General features: G+C 40.6%; 1 long non-coding RNA gene across 2 annotated transcripts in view; it reads right to left on the minus strand.

Annotated features, from left to right (window-relative positions):
- LOC311528385 overlaps positions 1-15,285 on the minus strand; it is an 83,210-nt gene extending 67,925 nt beyond the window's left edge. The window contains exons 1-2 of one of the 2 annotated variants that reach the window (XR_014713592.1): positions 14,959-15,285; positions 12,130-12,216 (exon numbers count right to left, since the gene is read on the minus strand). This is a non-coding gene — a long non-coding RNA (uncharacterized lncRNA). The remainder of the gene's footprint in view (positions 1-12,129; positions 12,217-14,958) is intronic. The other variant, XR_014713593.1, reaches the window with a different exon arrangement.
- Positions 15,286-15,773: the final 488 nt, after the last annotated feature.

Here is a 15,773-nt window from a genome sequence, read left to right on the forward strand (position 1 = left end):
AGGAAAAAGATCACAAAGAACGGAGTCAGTTTTACAGCTTGGCTAGTGAAAGGCATTCAACAAAAGGAGATGATAAGAGCAGATGTATTAAAGGAGAGAGAGAGAGGCAACAGGCATAGAGGCAATAGTAATAGAGTGGATGTCGGCAGAGCAGATATTGGCAAAGGAGAGAAAATAACTGAAAATGACCCCAGAATTGTGAGCCTAAGAGATGGATCAGAGTTGAGCTGTCAGTGGAAACAGATGAGAGGTGTTGGGAAAGATTTAGGAGGAAAGGTAGGATGTTCAGTTTTGGAGAATGTGAACCTTAATTGGCAGTGGAACATCCGGGGGAGAAATCTCAGACTGCTGGAAGTGCTAGACTGGACAGAGGGGTTGAAGCCAGGCTTTGAGAGGCACTGGAAGAAGATGACGTTGACTAAGGAGGGAGGTATAGGAGGAGAACAGGTTAGCATCAAGATGTAGTAAAGGAGGTTAATATATTGTAGACATGCATCAGGTTTTGCAAACCTGCCAATCTCTTGAGTCTGATCAAATTGCACATCACAAACTATATCAATAAACAGGTTTCAGAGTAGCAGCCGTGTTAGTCTGTATCCGCAAAAAGAAAAGGAGGACTTGCGGCACCTTAGAGACTAACACATTTGTTTGAGCATAAGCTTTCATGAGCTACAGCTCACTTCATCGGATGCATGTAGTGGAAAATACAGTAGGACGATTTTATATACAGAGAACATGAAACAATGGGTGTTACCATGCACACTATAACGAGAGTGGTCAGTTAAGGTGAGCTATTACCAGCAGGAGAGAAAAAAAAACAAAAAAAACCTTTTGTAGTGATAATCAAGATAGGCCATTTCCAGCAGTTGACAAGAATGTGTGAAGAACAGTAGGGGAGAAAAATAAACATGGGGAAATAGTTTTACTTTGTGTAATGACACATCACTACAAAAGGTTTTTTTGGGGGGGGGGGGGGGTTTGTGTTGTTTTTTTTTTCTCTCCTGCTGGTAATAGCTCACCTTAACTGATCACTCTCGTTATAGTGTGCATGGTAACACCCATTGTTTCATGTTCTCTGTGTATATAAAATCATCCTGTATTTTCCACTGCATGCATCCGATGAAGTGGGCTGTAGCCCACGAAAGCTTATGCTCAAATAAATTTGTTAGTCTCTGTCAAGGTTCCTCCCCCACTCTGAACTCTAGGGTACAGATGTGGGGACCTGCATGAAAAACCTCCTAAGCTTATCTTTACCAGCTTAGGTCAAAACTTCCCCAAGGTACAAAATATTCCACCCGTTGTCCTTGGACTGGCCGCTACCACCACCAAACTAATACTGGTTACTGGGGAAGAGCTGTTTGGACGCGTCCTTCCCCCCAAAATACTTCCCAAAACCTTGCACCCCACTTCCTGGACAAGGTTTGGTAAAAAGCCTCACCAATTTGCCTAGGTGACTACAGACCCAGACCCTTGGATCTTAAGAACAATGAACAATCCTCCCAACACTTGCACCCCCACTTTCCTGGGAAATGTTGGATAAAAAGCCTCACCAATTTGCATAGGTGACCACAGACCCAAACCCTTGGATCTGAGAACAATGAAAAAGCATTCAGTTTTTTACAAGAAGACTTTTAATAAAAAATAGAAGTAAATAGAAATAAAGAAATCCCCCCTGTAAAATCAGGATGGTAGATATCTTACAGGGTAATTAGATTCAAAAACATAGAGAACCCCTCTAGGCAAAACCTTAAGTTACAAAAAAGATACATAGACAGAAATAGTTATTCTATTCAGCACAATTCTTTTCTCAGCCATTTAAAGAAATCATAATCTAACACATACCTAGCTAGATTACTTACTAAAAGTTCTAAGACTCCATTCCTGGTCTATCCCCGGTAAAGACCAGCATATAGACAGACCCAGACCCTTTGTTTCTCTCCCTCCTCCCAGCTTTTGAAAGTATCTTGTCTCCTCATTGGTCATTTTGGTCAGGTGCCAGCGAGGTTACCTTTAGCTTCTTAACCCTTTATAGGTGAGAGGAGCTTTCCCCTGGCCAGGAGGGATTTCAAAGGGGTTTACCCTTCCCTTTATATTTATGACAGTCTCTAAGGTGCCACGAGTCCTCCTGTTCTTATATCAATAAAGAACTCTTTATTTCAGATACTTATGTGGTACTGGCACCATAGCATCTGACCGCCTCACCGTCTTTAATATATTGATCTTCCCAGTGCCCCATGAGGTAGGGAAATGCTATCATCCCCATTTTACAGATGGGGACCTGAGGCAGAGAGGTCACATAGGAAGTCTATGGCCAAGCAGGGAATTGAACCAAAGTATCCCAAATTCCTGGCTGGACTATCTTTCCTTTCTAATCTCATTCACAACAAGCCCTCATTTGATGAGATGACTGTGCAATTGAAGCACATACTCCAAAACATCTTCAAATTACACTAGGCAGATTTTCAGCAGGAGAACTTCTCTTGAAAATAGAAGTGAAAGTACCAATCCGTACCAGATAAACAATGTCCCATAACACCCATCTGCATCAGCCCTACTGAGCTGGATTTCATAGCCGATTTCACCCTCCAACCATTGAGAACTGCTTCCACAGGTTAGAACCTGTACATTTGCATCAGAGAGGTTGGTTTCTCTTTTAAAAGACTTAAACAGTATGTGTGGGATCTCCATACTATCAGGTTATCTGCTCAATTCAAAGTCTATCAAGCAGAGTGATCTTAGCTATTTTCTCTGACTGTGGATCCAGATATACTACTGCTGTCAAGCCAAAGACAAACTTCACCTGTCCCTTTTGAGATCCATCATGCATATCAGATGGCAGGATAACATTACACACTGTGTAGTAACAAAACATTGAAAATTAGAACTCAGACCAGCTCTGCTGAGCAGAACTTATCAATTGGATAGGCTACACATACTCCCCAGCTGTGCTGACTACAGCAAGGTCTAACTGGTCAAGCATTCATTTTGTAGAGAAGGAAATGCTTTCCTCTAAGGACACACTAGCACAACTTGAGTCTGTGTGGTCCAGATCCAGACAACTATAAGACACTTGAAGCAGACTGACCCACTAGACTTTCAGTGCTTCAGCATGAACTGGTCACATCTGTAATTCAACTCTATTAGCAGAAAAATGGTGTTCTGTGCAAGGAGAATTAACAACAACTGCATTGTAACAATGAAATGAACATAATGGTATTTGTACAGACAAATTACAAGAATCCCTGTGTCCTCAGATTACACTACACAAACAAGACCAGATCCCCCAGAAATGTAATGTCTCCCAAGCAGTTTCCTTCAAGATCAATAAATAATCAATAAATAATAAATAAATAATATTTTTCTCTTTCATTAGTCTCCAGAATAATTATTTATTCTGACTTCCACATATTTATTACTGATTATCAAAAGAAGACCTTTAATATTTTTATATTTGAAGCTGAAAAGAGGGGGTGAGAACTATGAGAATTATGGTAAACAAACATTTCAGCATTTTTGGAAGGCATTATGGTCTAATAACAAGTCAGGACTCCAGGGTTCTGCTACTGATTTCCATGTGACCTTCAGGCCTTGTCTCCACAAACACTTAGTTTGTGGCAAGTAGGATGTAAATCTAACCTGCTACATGCCATTTGGACCCTGCTGATGTGTAGAAAAATGTCCAGAGTACTCCTTAAACTACTCCCATTTCAAAGTGGGTTAGATCAGAGACACTTAGCGCAAGGCTGGCTGGTGTGGGGGTAGACTTACCGCCCAGCTTGCCACAAACTAAGTGTTTGTGCAGACACGCCCCCAGAGAAGTCACTTACCTTTTGCATATCTCAGTTTACCAATCTGTAAATTCAGTAATAATACTCACCTAACAGCTGTGTTGGCAGGATTAATGTTTGTAAAGCACTTTTGAGATCCTTGAATGAAAAGTATTATATGAATTGAATGTGTTGTTTACTAATTAGGAATACTTTTGTTTTGGAGCAGATCATGTCATTGGAGTACATCATACCCCAGTCTCAGAATTCACTCACTCACCCCCCAGTGACCACGGGGGACATGATACTCTAAATGAGAACTTGCTGTATAACTAGTGATTATGTTGTTAGAACCCATGAATGGTGGCATTTTTTTGTAAGACTACATGAATGATCCCTATGACCAGATGAAATGTAAGGTGTCGAGAGAAGGAAAGATGTTCTGTGGCGTGTTGATGGAATGTGGGCAGCAGTGGTAACATGTCAAATAGTGATGAATGATGTTATGCGCTGAAAGCTTGGACCAGATGTTTGTACGGAACATGAGAGTCTATCCTGAATGACCGAACAATTTTTGAGGCCCGGATCCACTACTGCACTAATCCATTTTGACACTGGTGTAACTCCATTGACATTAATGGATCTACCACGTGTAAAATAGGAATAACACAGTAGCAAAATCAAGTCCTGCATGTCTGATTTAGGTGTAAGGTACAGTATGTATATGTCACCGGCTGAAATAATTGCTATCACAATTGCTACCAATCACAAAAAGGATCAAATTTCACCCATTGGCTATCCTTGTGCAGCCCCACTGAAGTCAATTTCAGATGTTCAGAAATGTTACAAGAATCTGCAGGTCACGGTATGGTAGCATCTAACTCTTTCACATACAGAGAACATTTACATAAAACAGATAACATCACAAGCTGGGAAATGAATACCATCATTTATAGGAATTTATGGAGGAGGGGAGAGAGAAATCAGCAATGGAAGCAGGACCTTGCCACTAACTAACATCAGCAGCCAGAGAACAGTTAAAGCTGTCTCCAAACCCTGTCTCTAGACCACCGCCCAAGCAACAAGGACACTTCCACCAGTGCAGCTTTCTCTGCCTCCCTCCTTGTTAGTGACATACACACAGAATACATGTCAATAGTAGCTTTTTTGTACAGTTCTCTATTTACAAAATCTGTGTGGGGACTCTATAGCGTAACAGCCTTTCTTGTATTAGATGAAATAGGATGTGGAAAAGGCATGGGAGCAAGGTATAAGTGATTGACAGGCCTCCGCCATACTGCTGGTGGTGGAATGTGGAGGCCAGAGGCAATTCATCATGAAATTCAACTAGTTTATGTGGCTCTACAGTGAAAAACCCCTATACGGTAAAGTGGAGAATTTGTCATGAAATACGATCCGTGGTGGTAGACCTACTGCAGCAAACCATAGACGCTACAGAAACCTGCACAGCAGACACTTCCTCAGCGTGATGACTGCCTCATAAAATGGGTGTTGGTATATTTTTCAGCATTTTTTGGTCTAACAAAGTTAAAATCAGCTTAATTAACAATTAATATAATCTTTATGCAGCTTTACATTGGCTGTTAGGGACAATTAAGTCCATCCTGATAAGACAGCACATTCCTCTCCTGAGCCCATTCTTTATCTCCATGTATTACAGGAAGCTGTCTTTTCAGTGATCATTTGATAAGGAATGATGTTTTTCGGAGCCCTTTTTAAGATAGACAAAAATGAACTGGCCCTACACTGCTGATTTCCATCAAGCCATTTATCTAAAGAGTGTAATGTAGTCATACATAAAAGTTATGGCAGTTCCACTGCTGCTTACACTATGTAGCCATTATCTTAAGTTTATTTTGTGTATTGGTTTCAATGTGATAGTGATGCCAATCATCATGCTACATTTAAAGGTGTGTCAGGATTTCCATTGTCAGACCCTACTTCAGGGGATTATATCTTGGCCATAAAAATTAATTCTGGATCACAGAATGTTTGGTTCTAATCTCAAATGGGAATATATGTTTTTAATAGACTTTGACATTAAACTGATGTGGAATAGTAAAGTTACATAAAAGCACAAAATTGAAATAGAAAAAGTTTTCTGGCTGGTTATATTATTACTAAAAACTATTAAACCATTTTGCATTTTAAAATTATGGCTTTTTTTAATGTGAACTGTGCTTTTAGGTAGCTTTCTTTTTCGATTATTTGGGAGTGGGGAAAAGAATACATTACAATAGATGAGACTTTTGGGTCCAAAATGCAGTTTTCATGTATACCACGCTATTAACCTTTCTTACAAGAATTCCCATGTTTTCCAGTTTACTAACTGACACTGAATGATAACAAGTATCTAGAAAATGGGAATTCAGGAACAGCAGTTATACAGCCTCAACATGTTTTCAGTGTTAATGTGTATCTGAATATTTCAGCTAAAATAAGTAAATGTGCATTGATATTGCCTCCAGTCCTACATTCAGATCCACTCACACAGAACCTGTGCTTATGTAGCACCCCAGTTAATTCAACGGGGCAGCACACAGGAGCTAGTGGAGTGCAGGACTGGGGTTTAAGACTCTGCTACTCTTACTCACACTTTGCTAATTTAGGATTACACCTATTGAAATCAATAGGAGTACTTGCAGAGTAAAGTACTACTTACTCAACATAAGGGTAGCAGAATTTGGCTATTAGTCATTAGGACATATTGTCTTGGAATAATTCACACATCTAACAAACTGTACAGTAAAATGTATATATTAAAATATGGTCGAGACTTGGGTTAAATCAGTGATCATCACAGGGTCTTGTAGCAATCCACATTACCATGAGCAGAGCTCAGTTTCAAGTGGCCATGGCATGTATTAACGGTGATGGTCATCTCAATAGCCCCATTCATTTTTATTACTTTAGGAGGGACTATTGTGAATAGGGTTTAAAGCAGGGGGCTGGGAATTGGAACTTTGGGCATTTTATCAGCTCTGCCATTCTTTGCGCAAACCACTGACAGTGAGCTAAATTCTCCCCAGCCCTTATAGGGCACCTCAAAGGTGAAGCAGTAGGCAGAGCCCTGGCTCCACTCCTCTCTCACAACAGCTGGAAGACGTAGCCAGGGGAGCATACTGAACTGCTTCATGGGGTATAGCAGTATTCACTCCCCCACCATGCCAAGAGAGCTTCTTTTGGGCTGAACAGGTACAACCTAACCCTGAACTTCTCTGTGCCTCACTACACCCATCTCTTAAATGGGGTTAATACTTGCCTAGTAGGGTGTTCTGAGAATAAATTAATATTTGTAATGCACTTGTAGAATCTGAGATGCAAGTGCAAAATGTCATTGTTACTGCTGAACCTACAATCTACAAAATTACATGTAATATGACCATGAATATACATATTTAACTGGGTGACACTGTATCTTTTAAAATGCCTACATACATGTGCACCTGGAAAATATCATATAGCTGGTTTGGTCTCCCAGGTGACTAAAATACATTTTATAACCTTCATGAAAATTCCTTGCTTTCTTCCTTTTCATTTTAAATTATCAGAAGGAAAAAAAAGAAATTACACAGACAACTATTATCCAATTAAACGAGCCCGACTGATGCTCTTAACACAGACATTACTTTTGTTGTTGTTGTTTGGAAACCATAGAAAAGAAATAGCAGCTATACAATTTCAAAAGTGCTGTCATTAGAGATATTTCAGCTGTTCATCCTACTCCTGTGGCTTTGGCTTTCACATCATGCATGCACTAAACAAGAGTAAGCAAAGACTGGATGGCGTCTTATTCACAATATAAATTGGGTGAAAGTATATAATCAAAGGGGCACTCTTTCATGTTGCTTTAAAAATCCAATCAAGTTTGCTTATAATTCAGATATGTGAGCACTGAGGTGATCAAGACAATTTACTGGGTAATAATGTGACCATATAAAGAGACCAAATGGTAAAACTGTCTGGTCAGTGGCTTGGCCGGTACCATTTAGGAACCTGAGTTTGAGCATGACCTCAGGCTGACAGAGGCACTGGAAGCCTTTTGAAAGTGATGCTCTCATAAATTATGAGAATTGGATTCTTTTTGACATCCTACTTGCAGTTTGATACAGAGTCTCTTCTGAGACTCTTTGTTCGCCAGGCTGTAGGGCTGACAATACGAGAAGAGGAAACTTTACAGCCCAGACTGAAGGGAGGGCGAAAAATCCTATGAACCTGATATGCTCCTCTACTTAACTTCTAGGGATGGTGTATACCCTCACACAGTAGGCTTGTTTTGTTTGACTGTAGTAGGGGGAAATCCCTATTTCTTTTCCTCAGTTCTGATGCTCCTTCCACTTATTGTGCCAATATTAAAGTTAAGCAAAAATAAAGTCAGTTGTGTGATGAGATTCTCAGTCAAGAATCTACACTGACATAATTTAAAACAGTGGTTCTCAACCAGGGGTACATGTACCCTTTGGGGTACACAGAGATATATTACTGGGGGTGCTCAACTCATCTAGATCAGTGTTTCTCAACTTGGGGTTTGCAGCTCCCAGGGGGGATCATAGATGGGTTTAGGGCGATTGCAAGTGTAGGGCTGGCATTAAGGGGTGGCAAGCAGGGCAACTGCCCGGGGCCACATGCTATAGGGAGCCCCATGAAGCTAAGTTACATGCTTCAACCCCACTGCCTGGGGGGCTTGGGCTTCAGACATGGCTCACAAGTGAAAAACAGACTCAAGAATCACATTGAAATATAAGTACAATATTTATATTCCAATCTTTTAATTTATAATTATATGGTGAAAATGAGAAAGTAAGCAATTTTTCAGTAATAGTGTGCTGGGACACTCTTGGAATTTTATGTCTGATTTTGTAAGCAAGTAGTTGTTAAGTGAGGTGAAAACTTGGGGTACGCAAGACAAGTCAGATTCTTGAAAGGGGTACAGTAGTCTGGAAAAGTGAGGAACCACTGATGTCAAAGGTGTCATTAGAGAAGATTTGGACCAAAGGGGATCTGGGAGCCACGTCTGAATTGGAATTGTGTGGCTCAGGCACAGCACCAGTTGTAAGGCAAAGAAGCCAAAACTGATCAAATTCAAAGTGTGGCAGACATGCCCACACATTCCATGTAGTACTTTCCTGTGAACTGTCCTGTTTCTATACTAGTATAAGTCTTCTTATGGTGATCTGTTCTGATGTTGATGTAAGCCAGGAGAGAATAAGGAACAAGGTCCATCTATGTATCTTTTGCTGATACCTTAACCCATCTTGGTTAAAGGGGTATGGCAAATATTTTCTAGTTCAGTACAGGACACAATGCAAAGGTAATAAACAATAGGGAGGAAGGGCAAAGGTTACAGGAATAAGATCACAGGGGAGCTAGATTGTTACTTGTTCTTATCCAGGAGTGAGTTGTGTCATCAGATTCTCAGTCAAGGAGCTAATCCCTTGCATGAGCTGTATAAGCGCGACTGCTGCCCGAACTGGAGCCCCTATGTCTATCAATGCACGTTAGCTGAATGCTTCTGCTAAAATATTAGCAGTTTAATAGTTAACAATCGAACCATTTCTTTAACTTGTCATTATTCGGTGTCTAAATTAACACATCGTTGAAATTAATAGGTGCAATTCACATTTCTCAGAGCTATTCTGCAGACTCATTAGTTTGCATTGGGTTCATATGTGGAAGGCTGTTTTTGCAACTGTAAGGGCTAGAAATGTAAGGTCAGATTATTTGCTAGTGTAAATTGGTGCAGCTCCATTGACATCAACATGCCCGCAACTGTTTAATCTAAACTTTAATTCTGCCACACAGTTTTGCAGCAATGGCTAGACTATGCAGAAAATCTTGGCTAAAGTGTTAGAATACATTGGACTCTGGTTATGCTTTGGAATCTAGATACTTAGGGCCCGTTGTCTTGCTTATGTTAAAGTCACTGGTAAAATCCTCGTTGACTTCAGTGTGAGCAGAATCAGGCCCTTAAGGCACACTCCTACTACTGCCTTGAGAAGCCATGAATTTTGATATATAGTTTTTCATTATGAAAGCCACTTTCTTCTTTGCAGTTGCACCCAGGTGAGTATCTGGCTCCAGGCCTTCATTTTAGGCTCTGTGACCTAGACATACAGTACTAACAGCACTATGAATTTGACATCTGCAGGCAGTAACTTGCACATGAGAATCACACAGCTGCAGATAATTTCATAAAATGTTATCTCAGAGAGTATCCGGTAGCTAGAGCTATATTGAAGGCTCCAAGACTTATGGGCCACAAACTTCAAGGAACTTTGGAAAGCTAAGCAGTCAGGCAACAAAGATGCTATGTTGTACTTCAAACTCAGGAAATAAGAAAATGCCTTCAAAATGGTAGCTTAGAAATGTGGAAAATTACCCACGATCAGGAAAATGTAAAGCTTGTCTTTTCAGGATTATATTTGTTCCAGCTTAATGGACTGTACCTGGTATATATTAAAATGCTACTAAGAAGGCTATTGTAGTTAAGGAGAGGTCCACTGATTAATTATAAACACACATTTTTGAGGGGTATATAGCTTAGCCATTTAAAATCACATCAAGCTAAAGTTTGATATACAAGTGCTATGCCTGAATGAAATTCCCCTCCCCCCCCAAATTTAATGTAAACCTGTTTAGTTGGTTTTTATTACAGAAGAACTGTGAATAAAAAAAGAATTTATTTGGGGGCAGTTTAAATACTTTTAAAAAAGTAAATGAATGATTGCAAGCCATTTTCCCTTCATGCAGAGAAAGAGAAGGGCTCAAATCAATTTGATGAGTTACAGACAAGTTCACTCAGTTCAAAAAGCTATTTTTTATAGAGCATTCAGCAGCTAATTTTCATAACCCTTTCCAACACGGATTGCTGTCCCTAATGCATTGCACACATACTGTTCTCAGTTCTGCCCGTGTAGCTACCCGTTCAATTCTTGAAATTGAAAAAAAAATTGAAAAAATGGATTTGGCCCAGTGTGAACACATTGCAGAATCCCAGAGAAGAAAATGTAGCTTTATAGTTTAAAATTTACACAAACACTGTGGTGTGAAACATTTGTTCAGGCTGGGTTTAAGGAGAATGCATTCTGTGGACAGGATGAATATGGCTCAAAATTCCATCCAAATGTTGAAAATGTAATACATACAAAGGATTGGTTCCACCCCAATCTGATGGACCAGAAAAAATGTCAGTGAAGAAGTGTCTGTATGGGTAGTTGTAGGGGAACTGACATTTTTTTAAAGCAATACTGTTTTTTTTCTGATTTGATTTTTTTATATCAGGTGAAAAGTGGTATATAAGTATTATATTGCTGCTAAAATCAAGGGAAATTAAAATTAGAAAAATCATTTAAATAACACTAAAGGCATGATTCAAATACACAAAAGCAAGAAGTTCAAATTTAATACTGCCTCTTCCTGCTTAACCCATCTCTTGTGTTAATGTATTGCACATTTGAAGATGGCAATGAATTGTGGATGGAATGAGTATCTTGAACGTCCCTACTCCCATTGATTTAGTTTAGATCAGACCTTTTATTCTTATCTACAAACTTTACATATATTATATAAACGAACTGTAGTAGATTTTGAGCGAAAGTGTTAGTTTATAGTTACTGGGTAGTTACAGGAAATTAAAATGTTATAAGAACAGGTCACATACATGAACTTACACTTATATGTTACCTGTGTTATTACCAGCAGAAAAATAGTTAGCAACCAATTAGAATAGTTTTGAAAACAGCTAATTTCAGTTCTTTTAAAGACAATTTAAAATTTCTTTCATATGTTTGATGTAAAGTATTAGTATAGAATGAGTGAAATCCTGGCCCCACTGAAGTCAGTGGAGTTTTGCCATTGATTTCAATGGGGCCAATATTTCACCCATGATCTGTTTCTGTAATACAGTGTTTTGAAAAGATTTGAAGCCAATGGTTAATTCAGAAAGACTTAGGTATGTGTAAGTAGGGTTGCCAACTTTCTGACTGAACAAAACCAAAAACCCTTGCCCTGCTCATTCTCCAAGGCCCCACTCCGCTCACTCCATCCCCCCCCCCCCCCGCATCGCTCACACTCCCCCACCCTCACTCACGTTCTCATTTTCACCTGGGGAGGGCTGGGGAGAGCGTCCCTTTTCGACCAGGTGGCTGGTTGAAAACTGGGCACCTGGCAACCCTAAATCAGAGAACTGGGACAGTATGGGGTAGTGGGTTGTTTAAAATTCTTTAAGTATCTAAAGAAACCCAGCAAAAGAAGCAACTTTCAGTTTCTGAGCATAGGATTTGATCCATAACTGCCTGTTGTGACCATTGTCCACACCCCTTATTATGTTTGTCTTCCTCACCTCTTGTGTCATGCCCGAAATTCAGACTGTAAACTGTCTCAGGCAGGGACGAAGTCTCATGTGAAGTGCCTTGCACACTTTGGCACGCTATAAAACAAATAAAAAATTATTCGTGTTTTAAAACTAACAGGATTGAACTGAAAGAATTTTAAATAGGAGTTGCAGATACTTATCACCTCTCAAGATCAGGCCCTGGATCATTTGTGTTTTTATTACGCTCATTTAAACGTACAATTCCTATTTTAAGATTCCATTTGCATATCTTTGGTAGTTTTCCAATGTTACATCCCATGAAGCCAGTTTGGAAAATCCTTTGCACCCACAAAGCTACATGTTCAAAGTTCCCAGTAGAAATACAATGCCGAGTCTAAAGAAAGTGTTTTTCAAATAATATAAACACTGATCCAGTAACCCATTTACTCAGATCAGCAGTCCCACTGAAGTAAGTGGGATTACTTGCATGACTGAGGTTTTAATTGCATATATATTTGGGCAGAATCAGGTCCTTTGAAAGAATGCAAAGCAAAATAACCACAAACATTATGTTAGCTGATATAATGAGATGTTTTAAAATATATATTTAAAAGGAACAATTATGTATACATCTCCATGTCAAAGTCCAAAGCAATTTTTTCAAGGGTGTTTAAAAAATCAGAGCAATAAGGTAAATGCTCCAACATTTTAATGATCAATGCTGATTCTTCCAGTAATACAAATGCTAACACCTCTTCATTTCATTTAAAAACTCTCTCAAAGCTATACACATACTGTATATGTACACATTATTCACATATATATAAAGCATTCTATAATGCTTCAGTAACTTTTTAGTCATATATTAAGTTCAAAGCCTTGACTGTACTATTTTTCTGCTGCACTGCAATATTTTTATAGTCCTTAAATGATATTTTGTGACAGAATTTTAAAAATGCCCCTAAGTAGTACATAAAAATAACTAATGTTTTGATTTCACATTTAAAATATGCACTTTATGCAGAAGATATATTTGATCACAGATTTCTTAAATTAAGAGACCATATGATGTGGTAATTTTCTTAACCTTCCTTTTAAAAAACGCAGAATTATCTCCCAAAACGTGTTCTGTACAATATTCTGTGAGTGTTGCCAATTAGGTGTTAATATTAAATATTAGATATTTCAAAAATAAAATGTCAGATAAGTGTGAAGACTTTTGTTATTGATTAAATACATCGTCTGCATAAAAATGCATTTTCTGTAATTTGCTAATATAACTAAATATTGATCACACAATAATAACCCCTTACTTCTAATTCCAAAAGGGACAAAAATAAGGATTTTTTAAACTACTGCTATAGCCTTCAAACATAGTGGTGAATATTTATTTTATGCTTGTAGGTTCTACATATGCACATGGTTCTAGCCAATATCATATACAAGCTAAAATACATATTTTGGAACCTAGCAATTTATAGCATTCAGTGTAAAGCAAGCAGTATTGTAAGACTGTGCCTACTCATTCATTAGCTCCTGTTTCCTATGGCTCAAAATAATAGCATATAAACCCATTTGTTTTTATTTAAAACTCTATCCTCTGTTGCTAAAATACTAATTGCTTACACAATTGCTCAAATCACTCCTAAAAGCAACTTTATGTGGAGTTTGCTTAATAAGGACAAAGGCCTTGGTTAGCTGTCTGTGTAGAATATGTATCTTAAAACTTTTTTTTTTTTTGGTTTGCCTACAAATATTTCCACAAAACAGCTATGTTTAGCTGCACTTCTGATTTAGTTTTACAGCAGGTATTCAACACACGTTCAGCATGTATTCAGCACAAAGACAAAACAGGCTTATACAGTATCTTGCTCTGCTTGGCCTCCAGCCTTGCCACCTGAAAGCCAACTATCCTTTTCATCTGAAACAAAACGAAACTTTTAAAAAAATGTCCTGTCCATGAATCAATATAAAATTCCCTCTCTTTGGGGCAGCTCTGCCAGCACTCTGGGGAGTGTCTACATGTGACGGGAACACGTTTACTTCCTTTCTGGCAACATTCAGGTAAATCGTAGTGCAGCCAAAAAAGCGAAGGAAATCCTGAGGGCGATGGCACGACCCCCTGGCACTGCCTGCTCATTTACTTCCTGTTTGCTTCAATCCCGCTCAGCAGAGCACTGTTGACTCCTAAATCAACCAATATACAACAGATTGTTTCCCCCCTTCTCCAGGGCAGCCGGGCATTTGCAATCGGCACTCAGAGGGCCTCCCCGAGGCGATTTAGGTGACCCCGGAACGCCCAGGTCCGTTCGGAGGTGCTCCGCAGACCTCTCCCCCCGTGGCCCGGGGCAGGGGTTGCTGGAGCCATGGCACAGGGCTCGGGTGGGCGGGACACGTTGCTTGCGGGTTGCCGAAGGGTCCTTTCTGAGCGACGTGGGGCCGGAGCCAGAACTGATGCTGCTGGGCCGCTCGGAGGCCTGGGGGCAGCCGCAGCGGGCTGGGTTCAGGCAGCCTCAGGCCTGCAGCGCAGCCCAGCTCCAGCCTCGGGGGCCTTAAGCCCTGGCAGGTCTGCGAGAACCTGGCCCTCAAGCCCCAGCCGCGGCGGCCCTGCGCCTGCTGGCAGCGCCGCCCGCGCGGCCGCTCCCTGGGCCGGGCCGTGGGGAGGTTGTGGCTCGCGTTGCACCTCCCGCCTGCAGCGTTTGGGAGCGGGGCAGTGGGTGGATTTCCCTGAACGGCTGGGTTATTTCCGTGACCCCCAGTCCGCTCTTACAAACACCAGCCGAGCCACCCCTGCCCCGAGTGCGTGGCGGGGCATTGCCTAGAGGGCATCAAATGCAAGCAAAAGAGTCAACTTACTTGGGTCCACACGCTCTGGCCCCTGGTGGCATTTACGCTGCAATGTTAGGACAGCAAGCGGAAAGCACAGCGCCTAAGGCTGATGCCTCCCCCCACCAGAAACAGGGCTCGGGGACATCTCGTCCCCCCGGGGCTGCAGGACGGAAAGTCGCAGGAGAAAGGCACGGACAATGCAGCCAAAGGAGCCAGCCCCTTCTCTCCCTTCCCCGTGAGAAAGTCTGGGGCAGCTCAACTCCGCAGCATTGTTTTCTTCACTCCATTTTTTTTTATTTGTAAGAAAACGCCAAAAATGTGAATATAATTTCTACAGTGGGGGGTGAACATTCCTACTGAGCTGTAGGGTTATTCCTGTTAGGTCCCCCATCCCCTCCCTAGGTACGGCAGAGGGATTTCTAGTCTCACAGCGCTCCCTAGTGGACAACAGCCGCACCCATGACTCGCTTCCCTCCTCCCGTCCCCTATTACAGCTTTCAATATAACCCCCTCCCCACCCCTTCCCCCCCAAAAAAAGAAGTATCAACAACCTACAGGACACAAATGACCTTAGAACGCCCCTGTCCATAATCTGCATATTCATTCCTCTCTACCTTCCCTCCAATAAAAAGAAAGGATCTCCATAAACTCAATCCCCAGGACCCAGTTCCAGTGCAATTTTTTTGTCCTGGATCCTCTTTTAAACCCACTCCACACTGCTTCTCTGGCTATTACATGCTAATTTAATTTTACTATGGACGATATTTTCAGCATTTGCTGAGGACAGTAAATTTTGTAGTTTATGTTATTTCACTTTTTATGACTTTTTAACACTTAATAAA

This window comes from Lepidochelys olivacea (assembly GCF_965140295.1).
Source record: "Lepidochelys olivacea isolate rLepOli2 genome assembly, chromosome: 11".
Taxonomy (NCBI): Eukaryota; Metazoa; Chordata; order Testudines; family Cheloniidae; genus Lepidochelys; species Lepidochelys olivacea.